Below are 18,013 nucleotides of genomic sequence, written 5' to 3'. Positions count from 1 at the left end.
TGGTTATCTGGACCTTGCCACTGATGGCGTTGCGCAGTGCACACCTGATTTTGGCGCAGTACCGTCCCTGCCCGTGCTTACTGTTCCACGTATCGGTAGTTTTCTGGACCTTACCACTGATGGCGCTGCGCAGTGCACACCTGATTTTGGCGCAGTAACGTCCCTGTCCGTGCTTACTGTTCCACGTATCGGTAGTTATCTGGACCTTGCCACTGATGGCGCTGCGCAGTGCACACCTGATTTTGGCGCAGTAACGTCCCTGCCCGTGCTTACTGTTCCACGTACCGGTAGTTATCTGGACCTTGCCACTGATGGCGCTGCGCAGTGCACACCTGATTTTAGCGCAGTAACGTCCCTGCCCGTGCTTACTGTTCCACGTACCGGTAGTTATCTGGACCTTGCCACTGATGGTGCTGCGCAGTGCACACCTGATTTTGGCGCAGTAACGTCCCTGTCCGTGCTTACTGTTCCACGTATCGGTGGTTATCTGGACCTTGCCACTGATGGCGTTGCGCAATGCACACCTGATTTTGGCGCAGTAACGTCCCTGTCCGTGCTTACTGTTCCACGTATCGGTGGTTATCTGGACCTTGCCACTGATGGCGCTGCGCAGTGCACACCTGATTTTGGCTCAGTAACGTCCCTGTCCGTGCTTACTGTTCCACGCATCGGTGGTTATCTGGACCTTGCCACTGATGGCGCTGCGCAGTGCACACCTGATTTTGGTGCAGTATCGTCTCTGCCTGTGCTTACTGTTCCACGTATCGGTAGTTATCTGGACCTTGCCACTGATGGCGCTGCGCAGTGCACACCTGATTTTGGTGCAGTAACGTCCCTGCCCGTGCTTACTGTTCCACGTACCGGTAGTTATCTGGACCTTGCCACTGATGGCGCTGCGCAGTGCACACCTGATTTTGGCGCAGTAACGTCCCTGTCCGTGCTTACTGTTCCACGTATCGGTAGTTATCTGGACCTTGCCACTGATGGCGCTGCGCAGTGCACACCTGATTTTGGCGCAGTAACGTCCCTGTCCGTGCTTACTGTTCCACGTATCGGTGGTTATCTGGACCTTGCCACTGATGGCGTTGCGCAGTGCACACCTGATTTTGGTGCAGTACCGTCCCTGCCCGTGCTTACTGTTCCACGTATCGGTAGTTTTCTGGACCTTGCCACTGATGGCGCTGCGCAGTGCACACCTGATTTTGGCGCAGTAACGTCCCTGTCCGTGCTTACTGTTCCACGTATCGGTGGTTATCTGGACCTTGCCACTGATGGCGTTGCGCAGTGCACACCTGATTTTGGCGCAGTAACGTCCCTGTCCGTGCTTACTGTCCCACGTATCGGTGGTTATCTGGACCTTGCCACTGATGGCGCTGCGCAGTGCACACCTGATTTTGGTGCAGTAACGTCCCTGCCCGTGCTTACTGTTCCACGTACCTGTAGTTATCTGGACCTTGCCACTGATGGCGCTGCGCAGTGCACACCTGATTTTGGCGCAGTAACGTCCCTGTCCGTGCTTACTGTTCCACGTATCGGTGGTTATCTGGACCTTGCCACTGATGGCGTTGCGCAGTGCACACCTGATTTTGTCGCAGTACCGTCCCTGCCCGTGCTTACTGTTCCACGTATCGGTAGTTATCTGGACCTTGCCACTGATGGCGCTGCGCAGTGCACACCTGATTTTGGTGCAGTAACGTCCCTGCCCGTGCTTACTGTTCCACGTACCGGTAGTTATCTGGACCTTGCCACTGATGGCGCTGCGCAGTGCACACCTGATTTTGGCGCAGTAACGTCCCTGTCCGTGCTTACTGTTCCACGTATCGGTGGTTATCTGGACCTTGCCACTGATGGCGTTGCGCAGTGCACACCTGATTTTGGTGCAGTACCGTCCCTGCCCGTGCTTACTGTTCCACGTATCGGTAGTTTTCTGGACCTTGCCACTGATGGCGCTGCGCAGTGCACACCTGATTTTGGCGCAGTAACGTCCCTGTCCGTGCTTACTGTTCCACGTATCGGTAGTTATCTGGACCTTGCCACTGATGGCGCTGCGCAGTGCACACCTGATTTTGGCGCAGTAACGTCCCTGTCCGTGCTTACTGTTCCACGTATCGGTAGTTATCTGGACCTTGCCACTGATGGCGCTGCGCAGTGCACACCTGATTTTGGCGCAGTAACGTCCCTGTCCGTGCTTACTGTTCCACGTATCGGTGGTTATCTGGACCTTGCCACTGATGGCGTTGCGCAGTGCACACCTGATTTTGGCGCAGTAACGTCCCTGTCCGTGCTTACTGTGCCACGTATCGGTAGTTATCTGGACCTAGCCACTGATGGCGTTGCGCAGTGCACACCTGATTTTGGTGCAGTAACGTCCATGCCCGTGCTTACTGTTCCACGTATCGGTAGTTATCTGGACCTTGCCACTGATGGCGCTGCGCAGTGCACACCTGATTTTGGCGCAGTAACGTCCCTGTCCGTGCTTACTGTTCCACGTATCGGTGGTTATCTGGACCTTGCCACTGATGGCGTTGCGCAGTGCACACCTGATTTTGGTGCAGTACCGTCCCTGCCCGTGCTTACTGTTCCACGTATCGGTAGTTTTCTGGACCTTGCCACTGATGGCGCTGCGCAGTGCACACCTGATTTTGGCGCAGTAACGTCCCTGTCCGTGCTTACTGTTCCACGTATCGGTAGTTATCTGGACCTTGCCACTGATGGCGCTGCGCAGTGCACACCTGATTTTGGCGCAGTAACGTCCCTGTCCGTGCTTACTGTTCCACGTATCGGTAGTTATCTGGATCTTGCCACTGATGGCGCTGCGCAGTGCACACCTGATTTTGGCGCAGTAACGTCCCTGTCCGTGCTTACTGTTCCACGTATCGGTGGTTATCTGGACCTTGCCACTGATGGCGTTGCGCAGTGCACACCTGATTTTGGCGCAGTAACGTCCCTGTCCGTGCTTACTGTGCCACGTATCGGTAGTTATCTGGACCTAGCCACTGATGGCGTTGCGCAGTGCACACCTGATTTTGGTGCAGTAACGTCCATGCCCGTGCTTACTGTTCCACGTATCGGTAGTTATCTGGACCTTGCCACTGATGGCGCTGCGCAGTGCACACCTGATTTTGGCGCAGTAACGTCCCTGTCCGTGCTTACTGTTCCACGTATCGGTGGTTATCTGGACCTTGCCACTGATGGCGTTGCGCAGTGCACACCTGATTTTGGTGCAGTACCGTCCCTGCCCGTGCTTACTGTTCCACGTATCGGTAGTTTTCTGGACCTTGCCACTGATGGCGCTGCGCAGTGCACACCTGATTTTGGCGCACTAACGTCCCTGTCCGTGCTTACTGTTCCACGTATCGGTAGTTATCTGGACCTTGCCACTGATGGCGCTGCGCAGTGCACACCTGATTTTGGTGCAGTAACGTCCCTGCCCGTGCTTACTGTTCCACGTACCTGTAGTTATCTGGACCTTGCCACTGATGGCGCTGCGCAGTGCACACCTGATTTTGGCGCAGTAACGTCCCTGTCCGTGCTTACTGTTCCACGTATCGGTGGTTATCTGGACCTTGCCACTGATGGCGTTGCGCAGTGCACACCTGATTTTGGCGCAGTAACGTCCCTGTCCGTGCTTACTGTCCCACGTATCGGTGGTTATCTGGACCTTGCCACTGATGGCGCTGCGCAGTGCACACCTGATTTTGGTGCAGTAACGTCCCTGCCCGTGCTTACTGTTCCACGTATCGGTAGTTATCTGGACCTAGCCACTGATGGCGTTGCGCAGTGCACACCTGATTTTGGTGCAGTAACGTCCTTGCCCGTGCTTACTGTTCCACGTATCGGTGGTTATCTGGACCTTGCCACTGATGGCGTTGCGCAGTGCACACCTGATTTTGGTGCAGTACCGTCCCTGCCCGTGCTTACTGTTCCACGTATCGGTAGTTTTCTGGACCTTGCCACTGATGGCGCTGCGCAGTGCACACCTGATTTTGGCGCAGTAACGTCCCTGCCCGTGCTTACTGTTCCACGTATCGGTAGTTTTCTGGACCTTGCCACTGATGGTGCTGCGCAGTGCACACCTGATTTTGGCGCAGTAACGTCCCTGTCCGTGCTTACTGTTCCACGTATCGGTAGTTATCTGGACCTTGCCACTGATGGCGCTGCGCAGTGCACACCTGATTTTGGCGCAGTAACGTCCCTGTCCGTGCTTACTGTTCCACGTATCGGTGGTTATCTGGACCTTGCCACTGATGGCGTTGCGCAGTGCGCACCTGATTTTGGCGCAGTAACGTCCCTGTCCGTGCTTACTGTTCCACGTATCGGTGGTTATCTGGACCTTGCCACTGATGGCGTTGCGCAGTGCGCACCTGATTTTGGTGCAGTACCGTCCCTGCCCGTGCTTACTGTTCCACGTATCGGTAGTTTTCTGGACCTTGCCACTGATGGCGCTGCGCAGTGCACACCTGATTTTGGCGCACTAACGTCCCTGTCCGTGCTTACTGTTCCACGTATCGGTAGTTATCTGGACCTTGCCACTGATGGCGCTGCGCAGTGCACACCTGATTTTGGTGCAGTAACGTCCCTGCCCGTGCTTACTGTTCCACGTACCTGTAGTTATCTGGACCTTGCCACTGATGGCGCTGCGCAGTGCACACCTGATTTTGGCGCAGTAACGTCCCTGTCCGTGCTTACTGTTCCACGTATCGGTGGTTATCTGGACCTTGCCACTGATGGCGTTGCGCAGTGCACACCTGATTTTGGCGCAGTAACGTCCCTGTCCGTGCTTACTGTCCCACGTATCGGTGGTTATCTGGACCTTGCCACTGATGGCGCTGCGCAGTGCACACCTGATTTTGGTGCAGTAACGTCCCTGCCCGTGCTTACTGTTCCACGTACCTGTAGTTATCTGGACCTTGCCACTGATGGCGCTGCGCAGTGCACACCTGATTTTGGCGCAGTAACGTCCCTGTCCGTGCTTACTGTTCCACGTATCGGTGGTTATCTGGACCTTGCCACTGATGGCGTTGCGCAGTGCACACCTGATTTTGTCGCAGTACCGTCCCTGCCCGTGCTTACTGTTCCACGTATCGGTAGTTATCTGGACCTTGCCACTGATGGCGCTGCGCAGTGCACACCTGATTTTGGTGCAGTAACGTCCCTGCCCGTGCTTACTGTTCCACGTACCGGTAGTTATCTGGACCTTGCCACTGATGGCGCTGCGCAGTGCACACCTGATTTTGGCGCAGTAACGTCCCTGTCCGTGCTTACTGTTCCACGTATCGGTAGTTATCTGGACCTTGCCACTGATGGCGCTGCGCAGTGCACACCTGATTTTGGCGCAGTAACGTCCCTGTCCGTGCTTACTGTTCCACGTATCGGTGGTTATCTGGACCTTGCCACTGATGGCGTTGCGCAGTGCACACCTGATTTTGGCGCAGTACCGTCCCTGCCCGTGCTTACTGTTCCACGTATCGGTAGTTATCTGGACCTTGCCACTGATGGCGCTGCGCAGTGCACACCTGATTTTGGCGCAGTAACGTCCCTGTCCGTGCTTACTGTTCCACGTATCGGTAGTTATCTGGACCTTGCCACTGATGGCGCTGCGCAGTGCACACCTGATTTTGGCGCAGTAACGTCCCTGTCCGTGCTTACTGTTCCACGTATCGGTGGTTATCTGGACCTTGCCACTGATGGCGTTGCGCAGTGCACACCTGATTTTGGCGCAGTACCGTCCCTGCCCGTGCTTACTGTTCCACGTATCGGTAGTTATCTGGACCTTGCCACTGATGGCGTTGCGCAGTGCACACCTGATTTTGGTGCAGTAACGTCCCTGTCCGTGCTTACTGTGCCACGTATCGGTAGTTATCTGGACCTTGCCACGGATGGCGCTGCGCAGTGCACACCTGATTTTGGTGCAGTAACGTCCCTGCCCGTGCTTACTGTTCCACGTATCGGTAGTTATCTGGACCTTGCCACTGATGGCGTTGCGCAGTGCACACCTGATTTTGGCGCAGTACCGTCCCTGCCCGTGCTTACTGTTCCACGTATCGGTAGTTACCTGGACCTAGCCACTGATGGCGTTGCGCAGTGCACACCTGATTTTGGTGCAGTAACGTCCCTGCCCGTGCTTACTGTTCCACGTATCGGTAGTTATCTGGACCTTGCCACTGATGGCGCTGCGCAGTGCACACCTGATTTTGGCGCAGTAACGTTCCTGTCCGTGCTTACTGTTCCACGTATCGGTGGTTATCTGGACCTTGCCACTGATGGCGCTGCGCAGTGCACACCTGATTTTGGTGCAGTATCGTCTCTGCCTGTGCTTACTGTTCCACGTATCGGTAGTTATCTGGACCTTGCCACTGATGGCGCTGCGCAGTGCACACCTGATTTTGGTGCACTAACGTCCCTGCCCGTGCTTACTGTTCCACGTATCAGTAGTTATCTGGACCTAGCCACTGATGGCGTTGCGCAGTGCACACCTGATTTTGGCGCAGTTCCGTCGCTGCCCGTGCTTACTGTTCCACGTATCGGTAGTTATCTGGACCTAGCCACTGATGGCGTTGCGCAGTGCACACCTGATTTTGGCGCAGTTCCGTCGCTGCCCGTGCTTACTGTTCCACGTATCGGTAGTTATCTGGACCTAGCCACTGATGGCGTTACGCAGTGCACACCTGATTTTGGTGCACTAACGTCCCTGCCCGTGCTTACTGTTCCACGTATCAGTAGTTATCTGGACCTAGCCACTGATGGCGTTGCGCAGTGCACACCTGATTTTGGCGCAGTTCCGTCGCTGCCCGTGCTTACTGTTCCACGTATCGGTAGTTATCTGGACCTAGCCACTGATGGCGTTGCGCAGTGCACACCTGATTTTGGTGCAGTAACGTCCCTGCCCGTGCTTACTGTGCCACGTATCAGTAGTTATCTGGACCTAGCCACTGATGGTGTTGCGCAGTGCACACCTGATTTTGGCGCAGTAACGTCCCTGTCCGTGCTTACTGTTCCACGTATCAGTATTTATCTGGACCTTGCCACTGATGGCGCTGCGAAGTGCACACCTGATTTTGGTGCAGTAAAGTCCCTGCCCTTGCATACTGTTCCACGTATCGGTAGTTATCTGGACCTTGCCACTGATGGCGTTGCGCAGTGCACACCTGATTTTGGCGCAGTACCGTCCCTGCCCGTGCTTACTGTTCCACGTATCGGTAGTTATCTGGACCTAGCCACTGATGGCGTTGCGCAGTGCACACCTGATTTTGGTGCAGTAACGTCCTTGCCCGTGCTTACTGTTCCACGTATCGGTAGTTATCTGGACCTTGCCACTGATGGCGCTGCGCAGTGCACACCTGATTTTGGCGCAGTAACGTCCCTGTCCGTGCTTACTGTTCCACGTATCGGTGGTTATCTGGACCTTGCCACTGATGGCGTTGCGCAGTGCACACCTGATTTTGGCGCAGTACCGTCCCTGCCCGTGCTTACTGTTCCACGTATCGGTAGTTTTCTGGACCTTACCACTGATGGCGCTGCGCAGTGCACACCTGATTTTGGCGCAGTAACGTCCCTGTCCGTGCTTACTGTTCCACGTATCGGTAGTTATCTGGACCTTGCCACTGATGGCGCTGCGCAGTGCACACCTGATTTTGGCGCAGTAACGTCCCTGCCCGTGCTTACTGTTCCACGTACCGGTAGTTATCTGGACCTTGCCACTGATGGCGCTGCGCAGTGCACACCTGATTTTGGCGCAGTAACGTCCCTGCCCGTGCTTACTGTTCCACGTACCGGTAGTTATCTGGACCTTGCCACTGATGGTGCTGCGCAGTGCACACCTGATTTTGGCGCAGTAACGTCCCTGTCCGTGCTTACTGTTCCACGTATCCGTGGTTATCTGGACCTTGCCACTGATGGCGTTGCGCAGTGCACACCTGATTTTGGCGCAGTACCGTCCCTGCCCGTGTTTACTGTTTCACGTATCGGTAGTTATCTGGACCTTGCCACTGATGGCGCTGCGCAGTGCACACCTGATTTTGGTGCAGTAACGTCCCTGCCCGTGCTTACTGTTCCACGTATCGGTAGTTATCTGGACCTTGCCACTGATGGCGTTGCGCAGTGCACACCTGATTTTGGCGCAGTACCGTCCCTGCCCGTGCTTACTGTTCCACGTATCGGTAGTTATCTGGACCTAGCCACTGATGGCGTTGCGCAGTGCACACCTGATTTTGGTGCAGTAACGTCCCTGCCCGTGCTTACTGTTCCACGTATCGGTAGTTATCTGGACCTTGCCACTGATGGCGCTGCGCAGTGCACACCTGATTTTGGCGCAGTAACGTCCCTGTCCGTGCTTACTGTTCCACGTATCGGTGGTTATCTGGACCTTGCCACTGATGGCGTTGCGCAATGCACACCTGATTTTGGCGCAGTAACGTCCCTGTCCGTGCTTACTGTTCCACGTATCGGTGGTTATCTGGACCTTGCCACTGATGGCGCTGCGCAGTGCACACCTGATTTTGGCTCAGTAACGTCCCTGTCCGTGCTTACTGTTCCACGCATCGGTGGTTATCTGGACCTTGCCACTGATGGCGCTGCGCAGTGCACACCTGATTTTGGTGCAGTATCGTCTCTGCCTGTGCTTACTGTTCCACGTATCGGTAGTTATCTGGACCTTGCCACTGATGGCGCTGCGCAGTGCACACCTGATTTTGGTGCAGTAACGTCCCTGCCCGTGCTTACTGTTCCACGTACCGGTAGTTATCTGGACCTTGCCACTGATGGCGCTGCGCAGTGCACACCTGATTTTGGCGCAGTAACGTCCCTGTCCGTGCTTACTGTTCCACGTATCGGTAGTTATCTGGACCTTGCCACTGATGGCGCTGCGCAGTGCACACCTGATTTTGGCGCAGTAACGTCCCTGTCCGTGCTTACTGTTCCACGTATCGGTGGTTATCTGGACCTTGCCACTGATGGCGTTGCGCAGTGCACACCTGATTTTGGTGCAGTACCGTCCCTGCCCGTGCTTACTGTTCCACGTATCGGTAGTTTTCTGGACCTTGCCACTGATGGCGCTGCGCAGTGCACACCTGATTTTGGCGCAGTAACGTCCCTGTCCGTGCTTACTGTTCCACGTATCGGTGGTTATCTGGACCTTGCCACTGATGGCGTTGCGCAGTGCACACCTGATTTTGGCGCAGTAACGTCCCTGTCCGTGCTTACTGTCCCACGTATCGGTGGTTATCTGGACCTTGCCACTGATGGCGCTGCGCAGTGCACACCTGATTTTGGTGCAGTAACGTCCCTGCCCGTGCTTACTGTTCCACGTACCTGTAGTTATCTGGACCTTGCCACTGATGGCGCTGCGCAGTGCACACCTGATTTTGGCGCAGTAACGTCCCTGTCCGTGCTTACTGTTCCACGTATCGGTGGTTATCTGGACCTTGCCACTGATGGCGTTGCGCAGTGCACACCTGATTTTGTCGCAGTACCGTCCCTGCCCGTGCTTACTGTTCCACGTATCGGTAGTTATCTGGACCTTGCCACTGATGGCGCTGCGCAGTGCACACCTGATTTTGGTGCAGTAACGTCCCTGCCCGTGCTTACTGTTCCACGTACCGGTAGTTATCTGGACCTTGCCACTGATGGCGCTGCGCAGTGCACACCTGATTTTGGCGCAGTAACGTCCCTGTCCGTGCTTACTGTTCCACGTATCGGTAGTTATCTGGACCTTGCCACTGATGGCGCTGCGCAGTGCACACCTGATTTTGGCGCAGTAACGTCCCTGTCCGTGCTTACTGTTCCACGTATCGGTGGTTATCTGGACCTTGCCACTGATGGCGTTGCGCAGTGCACACCTGATTTTGGCGCAGTACCGTCCCTGCCCGTGCTTACTGTTCCACGTATCGGTAGTTATCTGGACCTTGCCACTGATGGCGTTGCGCAGTGCACACCTGATTTTGGTGCAGTAACGTCCCTGTCCGTGCTTACTGTGCCACGTATCGGTAGTTATCTGGACCTTGCCACGGATGGCGCTGCGCAGTGCACACCTGATTTTGGTGCAGTAACGTCCCTGCTCGTGCTTACTGTTCCACGTATCGGTAGTTATCTGGACCTTGCCACTGATGGCGTTGCGCAGTGCACACCTGATTTTGGCGCAGTACCGTCCCTGCCCGTGCTTACTGTTCCACGTATCGGTAGTTACCTGGACCTAGCCACTGATGGCGTTGCGCAGTGCACACCTGATTTTGGTGCAGTAACGTCCCTGCCCGTGCTTACTGTTCCACGTATCGGTAGTTATCTGGACCTTGCCACTGATGGCGCTGCGCAGTGCACACCTGATTTTGGCGCAGTAACGTCCCTGTCCGTGCTTACTGTTCCACGTATCGGTGGTTATCTGGACCTTGCCACTGATGGCGTTGCGCAGTGCACACCTGATTTTGGTGCAGTACCGTCCCTGCCCGTGCTTACTGTTCCACGTATCGGTAGTTTTCTGGACCTTGCCACTGATGGCGCTGCGCAGTGCACACCTGATTTTGGCGCAGTAACATCCCTGTCCGTGCTTACTGTTCCACGTATCGGTAGTTATCTGGACCTAGCCACTGATGGCGCTGCGCAGTGCACACCTGATTTTGGCGCAGTAACGTCCCTGTCCGTGCTTACTGTTCCACGTATCGGTGGTTATCTGGACCTTGCCACTGATGGCGCTGCGCAGTGCACACCTGATTTTGGTGCAGTATCGTCTCTGCCTGTGCTTACTGTTCCACGTATCGGTAGTTATCTGGACCTTGCCACTGATGGCGCTGCGCAGTGCACACCTGATTTTGGTGCACTAACGTCCCTGCCCGTGCTTACTGTTCCACGTATCAGTAGTTATCTGGACCTAGCCACTGATGGCGTTGCGCAGTGCACACCTGATTTTGGCGCAGTTCCGTCGCTGCCCATGCTTACTGTTCCACGTATCGGTAGTTATCTGGACCTAGCCACTGATGGCGTTGCGCAGTGCACACCTGATTTTGGCGCAGTTCCGTCGCTGCCCGTGCTTACTGTTCCACGTATCGGTAGTTATCTGGACCTAGCCACTGATGGCGTTACGCAGTGCACACCTGATTTTGGTGCACTAACGTCCCTGCCCGTGCTTACTGTTCCACGTATCAGTAGTTATCTGGACCTAGCCACTGATGGCGTTGCGCAGTGCACACCTGATTTTGGCGCAGTTCCGTCGCTGCCCGTGCTTACTGTTCCACGTATCGGTAGTTATCTGGACCTAGCCACTGATGGCGTTGCGCAGTGCACACCTGATTTTGGTGCAGTAACGTCCCTGCCCGTGCTTACTGTTCCACGTATCGGTAGTTATCTGGACCTTGCCAGTGATGGCGCTGCGCAGTGCACACCTGATTTTGGCGCAGTATCGTCTCTGCCTGTGCTTACTGTGCCACGTATCAGTAGTTATCTGGACCTAGCCACTGATGGTGTTGCGCAGTGCACACCTGATTTTGGCGCAGTAACGTCCCTGTCCGTGCTTACTGTTCCACGTATCAGTAGTTATCTGGACCTTGCCACTGATGGCGCTGCGAAGTGCACACCTGATTTTGGTGCAGTAAAGTCCCTGCCCTTGCATACTGTTCCACGTATCGGTAGTTATCTGGACCTTGCCACTGATGGCGTTGCGCAGTGCACACCTGATTTTGGCGCAGTACCGTCCCTGCCCGTGCTTACTGTTCCACGTATCGGTAGTTATCTGGACCTAGCCACTGATGGCGTTGCGCAGTGCACACCTGATTTTGGTGCAGTAACGTCCTTGCCCGTGCTTACTGTTCCACGTATCGGTAGTTATCTGGACCTTGCCACTGATGGCGCTGCGCAGTGCACACCTGATTTTGGCGCAGTAACGTCCCTGTCCGTGCTTACTGTTCCACGTATCGGTGGTTATCTGGACCTTGCCACTGATGGCGTTGCGCAGTGCACACCTGATTTTGGCGCAGTACCGTCCCTGCCCGTGCTTACTGTTCCACGTATCGGTAGTTTTCTGGACCTTACCACTGATGGCGCTGCGCAGTGCACACCTGATTTTGGCGCAGTAACGTCCCTGTCCGTGCTTACTGTTCCACGTATCGGTAGTTATCTGGACCTTGCCACTGATGGCGCTGCGCAGTGCACACCTGATTTTGGCGCAGTAACGTCCCTGCCCGTGCTTACTGTTCCATGTACCGGTAGTTATCTGGACCTTGCCACTGATGGCGCTGCGCAGTGCACACCTGAGTTTGGCGCAGTAACGTCCCTGCCCGTGCTTACTGTTCCACGTACCGGTAGTTATCTGGACCTTGCCACTGATGGTGCTGCGCAGTGCACACCTGATTTTGGCGCAGTAACGTCCCTGTCCGTGCTTACTGTTCCACGTATCCGTGGTTATCTGGACCTTGCCACTGATGGCGTTGCGCAGTGCACACCTGATTTTGGCGCAGTACCGTCCCTGCCCGTGTTTACTGTTTCACGTATCGGTAGTTATCTGGACCTTGCCACTGATGGCGCTGCGCAGTGCACACCTGATTTTGGTGCAGTAACGTCCCTGCCCGTGCTTACTGTTCCACGTATCGGTAGTTATCTGGACCTTGCCACTGATGGCGTTGCGCAGTGCACACCTGATTTTGGCGCAGTACCTTCCCTGCCCGTGCTTACTGTTCCACGTATCGGTAGTTATCTGGACCTAGCCACTGATGGCGTTGCGCAGTGCACACCTGATTTTGGTGCAGTAACGTCCCTGCCAGTGCTTACTGTTCCACGTATCGGTAGTTATCTGGACCTTGCCACTGATGGCGCTGCGCAGTGCACACCTGATTTTGAAGCAGTAACGTCCCTGTCCGTGCTTACTGTTCCACGTATCGGTGGTTATCTGGACCTTGTCACTGATGGCGTTGCGCAGTGCACACCTGATTTTGGCGCAGTAACGTCCCTGTCCGTGCTTACTGTTCCACGTATCGGTGGTTATCTGGACCTTGCCACTGATGGCGCTGCGCAGTGCACACCTGATTTTGGCGTAGTAACGTCCCTGTCCGTGCTTACTGTTCCACGCATCGGTGGTTATCTGGACCTTGCCACTGATGGCGCTGCGCAGTGCACACCTGATTTTGGTGCAGTATCGTCTCTGCCTGTGCTTACTGTTCCACGTATCGGTAGTTATCTGGACCTTGCCACTGATGGCGCTGCGCAGTGCACACCTGATTTTGGTGCAGTAACGTCCCTGCCCGTGCTTACTGTTCCACGTACCGGTAGTTATCTGGACCTTGCCACTGATGGCGCTGCGCAGTGCACACCTGATTTTGGCGCAGTAACGTCCCTGTCCGTGCTTACTGTTCCACGTATCGGTAGTTATCTGGACCTTGCCACTGATGGCGCTGCGCAGTGCACACCTGATTTTGGCGCAGTAACGTCCCTGTCCGTGCTTACTGTTCCACGTATCGGTGGTTATCTGGACCTTGCCACTGATGGCGTTGCGCAGTGCACACCTGATTTTGGCGCAGTACCGTCCCTGCCCGTGCTTACTGTTCCACGTATCGGTAGTTACCTGGACCTAGCCACTGATGGCGTTGCGCAGTGCACACCTGATTTTGGTGCAGTAACGTCCCTGCCCGTGCTTACTGTTCCACGTATCGGTAGTTATCTGGACCTTGCCACTGATGGCGCTGCGCAGTGCACACCTGATTTTGGCGCTGTAACGTCCCTGTCCGTGCTTACTGTTCCACGTATCGGTGGTTATCTGGACCTTGCCACTGATGGCGTTGCGCAGTGCACACCTGATTTTGGTGCAGTACCGTCCCTGCCCGTGCTTACTGTTCCACGTATCAGTAGTTTTCTGGACCTTGCCACTGATGGCGCTGCGCAGTGCACACCTGATTTTGGCGCAGTAACGTCCCTGTCCGTGCTTACTGTTCCACGTATCGGTGGTTATCTGGACCTTGCCACTGATGGCGTTGCGCAGTGCACACCTGATTTTGGCGAGGTACCGTCCCTGCCCGTGCTTACTGTTCCACGTATCGGTAGTTATCTGGACCTTGCCACTGATGGCGTTGCGTAGTGCACACCTGATTTTGGTGCAGTAACGTCCCTGTCCGTGCTTACTGTGCCACGTATCGGTAGTTATCTGGACCTTGCCACGGATGGCGCTGCGCAGTGTACACCTGATTTTGGTGCAGTAACGTCCCTGCCCGTGCTTACTGTTCCACGTATCGGTAGTTATCTGGACCTTGCCACTGATGGCGCTGCGCAGTGCACACCTGATTTTGTCGCAGTAACGTCCCTGTCCGTGCTTACTGTTCCACGTATCGGTGGTTATCTGGACCTTGCCACTGATGGCGTTGCGCAGTGCACACCTGATTTTGGTGCAGTACCGTCCCTGCCCGTGCTTACTGTTCCACGTATCGGTAGTTTTCTTGACCTTGCCACTGATGGCGCTGCGCAGTGCACACCTGATTTTGGCGCAGTAACGTCCCTGTCCGTGCTTACTGTTCCACGTATCGGTAGTTATCTGGACCTAGCCACTGATGGAGCTGCGCAGTGCACACCTGATTTTGGCGCAGTAACGTCCCTGTCCGTGCTTACTGTTCCACGTATCGGTAGTTATCTGGACCTTGCCACTGATGGCGCTGCGCAGTGCACACCTGATTTTGGCGCAGTAACGTCCCTGTCCGTGCTTACTGTTCCACGTATCGGTAGTTATCTGGACCTTGCCACTGATGGCGCTGCGCAGTGCACACCTGATTTTGGCGCAGTAACGTCCCTGTCCGTGCTTACTGTTCCACGTATCGGTGGTTATCTGGACCTTGCCACTGATGGCGTTGCGCAGTGCACACCTGATTTTGGCGCAGTACCGTCCCTGCCCGTGCTTACTGTTCCACGTATCGGTAGTTATCTGGACCTTGCCACTGATGGCGTTGCGCAGTGCACACCTGATTTTGGCGCAGTAACGTCCCTGTCCGTGCTTACTGTGCCACGTATCGGTAGTTATCTGGACCTTGCCACTGATGGCGCTGCGCAGTGCACACCTGATTTTGGTGCAGTAACGTCCCTGCCCGTGCTTACTGTTCCACGTATCGGTAGTTATCTGGACCTTGCCACTGATGGCGTTGCGCAGTGCACACCTGATTTTGGCGCAGTACCGTCCCTGCCCGTGCTTACTGTTCCACGTATCGGTAGTTATCTGGACCTAGCCACTGATGGCGTTGCGCAGTGCACACCTGATTTTGGTGCAGTAACGTCCCTGCCCGTGCTTACTGTTCTACGTATCGGTAGTTATCTGGACCTTGCCACTGATGGCGCTGCGCAGTGCACACCTGATTTTGGCGCAGTAACGTCCCTGTCCGTGCTTACTGTTCCACGTATCGGTGGTTATCTGGACCTTGCCACTGATGGCGTTGCGCAGTGCACACCTGATTTTGGTGCAGTACCGTCCCTGCCCGTGCTTACTGTTCCACGTATCGGTAGTTTTCTGGACCTTGCCACTGATGGCGCTGCGCAGTGCACACCTGATTTTGGTGCAGTAACGTCCCTCCCCATGCTTACTGTGCCACGCATCGGTAGTTATCTGGACCTTGCCACTGATGGCGTTGCGCAGTGCACACCTGATTTTGGCGCAGTAACGTCCCTGCGTGTGGTTACTGTTTCACGTACCGGTAGTTATCTGGACCTTGCCACTGATGGCGCTGCGCAGTGCACACCTGATTTTGGCTGCAACATGTGTGTGTTGGACAGTGATGGCCCACTTGAAAAATTAGTGGTGAATGGGAACCACGTACTGCATAACAGGCACCATCACTTTTTTAAAACTGTTTTTCTCCATTAGATGGAATGGCAGCATTTCAAAGGCCAGGAATTTGTACATGCTGTTATTCAGGACCAGGGCCAGTGGGGGGGTGATGTATTTACTCTTTCTCTATAGGGTTTGGGTGATGGAGAGTGGAACACTTCCATGGGACGGGGTGGAGATGCTCGGTGACACTGCTGGTGCTGTTGTAAGGATGAAGACCGGGCTGTGGGTAGCTGTACCGAGCCTGGTCCGGAACTGTTGAGGCTGCCTCCCATGTTGCATGGGGCAGTAATGAGGAGCCGGACCAACCTCATGACCCGGGGAGGTGGGGTAAGATAAAAGGAAAAGCGTGGGCTGCAGCAGTCAGTTTGGTGATGATCAGCAGCAGCGCACAGCTGAGAGAGCAGCACGCTCTGTCCACCGAGCATCGGCACTGCGGCAGGCTGTGTTCGCTGTCCACAGCGGGACCGCGGGAGATAAAGGTGCTTTGTGCCCCATGACAGAAGCCGAGAAAGGTGCTGTGAAGAAACCAGAATATATCTTAATTGCCCAGACGGCCAAGTTTTTACAGGTCTGGAGGAAATGACTTTTTGTCTGTATATTTGGCTTGTGGATTCTGGTGGGTCAAGAAGACGGACTTGCACAATGATATACCATGTAACATAGTGTGTGCTTATCTGATGTTTGCTTATATTCTGGAATCAGTCTGTTGACTTGGATTGTAGATAGGGAAAGGCTGTAAGGGTGGACTGAAGGACACTGGGTAATTCTAAAAATGGCTTACCTGCCTCAGGTATAAAAAGACCCTGAGACAGACGGTGGCTGATCTCATCACATAGAGCTACTCGCCGGACATTCTGCTAGACACCCAACTGACAAGAAACTCTTCAGGATCCCAGCTGAGGGTATGTCAGACCCGGCTGAAAGAACACAGGACTGCTCTCGGTTATCTCCCTACACTTGTCGTGATCTCCTGTGTGTTATCACAGGTGAAGTAGGGACCCTGGGAGCTCGGACGTAATATCTACCGTTATCCCGGTGAGTCAGCGGAGGGGTCAGACCGTGTAATGTCACCATTTTGGGGAAATGTCTGGAATTGTTCTGTTTGCTATTGGGTGTTGTGGTTCAGTAAAGCTTGGCCGCACTGTTTCACCCTAACCCTGTGCTCTCTGTGCAGTGTTCTTCCCACAAGGAGATAGAGCGGGCGTTCAGTGGTATGAGCCCTGGTCCATGCAGTCTTGCTAAAGACAGCCGGGCCAGTGGACGAGAGTCCCCACTGACCCTCTTTCCAGGGCTGTGGAGTCAGTATAAAATGGACCAACTCCTAAAATATATAAATTGGGTACAGTAATTCAATGCAGAATGTGCTGAATGATTTTTCATAGGAATTTGTGAAAGTTATGAAATGTCCTATAAATGACTGTTCTATTCCTGATCTAAGGCTACATTCACACAAGAACAGGTTCTTGTTATTGTCACGGACAATGCTTCACACATGATAAGTGCAATTACACTGATGAATGAGAGTAAAGGACAACAGCTAGAAGAACACTTAGGATTCAGTGTGTATGAGATGGAAGGCCACAGTGCTGTTCATGTAACTGAGGAACAATCAGATATTACTACAGAAGAACAGCAACATTATACTGTAGAAATAGATGATCTTGTTGAAGCTGCTTCACGCCTCTTTCCTATTCATCACATGCGTTGTGTTGTGCACACGCTGCAGCTGGCAATAAGAGACAGTCTGCAAGAGGGACATGCTGGAAATCTGATTGGAAAAGTGAGGAAATTGGTTATTACTGCCAGAACCCCTAAAATTGATTCCATCTTGAAGAGACGTGCTGGGAAAGGGGCAATTGTCGATCAAGCCACTCGGTGGGGCAGCACCTATTTAATGATTGAACGATTGCTTGAACTAAAACCGTTTCTTATAGATATGGCGAACCCTCAGGTAACCCTAAATGAAGGTCAATGGACACAGGTGGCTGAATTGAAGGAATTGCTTAATCACCCATTTACCGTGACTAAAAAATTACAACCTGAGGATTTAACTCCTGGCATTTTCATAAGGGAGTGGAAGAACTTGCTATTTTGCCTGTCCCAAAGAGGAGGTTTAATCGCAGATGGCATTTCTTCTTCAATGAAACAGAGAGAGACACAGCTATTGGAAAATAAAAATTTTCTGGCAGCTGTTTATGTGGACCCGAGTCATCGTATACTGCTTGATGA

Source organism: Dendrobates tinctorius, unplaced genomic scaffold (assembly GCF_039654945.1).
Source record: "Dendrobates tinctorius isolate UK_male_01 unplaced genomic scaffold, ASM3965494v1 ptg000251l, whole genome shotgun sequence".
Lineage (NCBI taxonomy): Eukaryota > Metazoa > Chordata > Amphibia > Anura > Dendrobatidae > Dendrobates > Dendrobates tinctorius.
Note: the sequence above shows the minus strand (reverse complement) of the source record.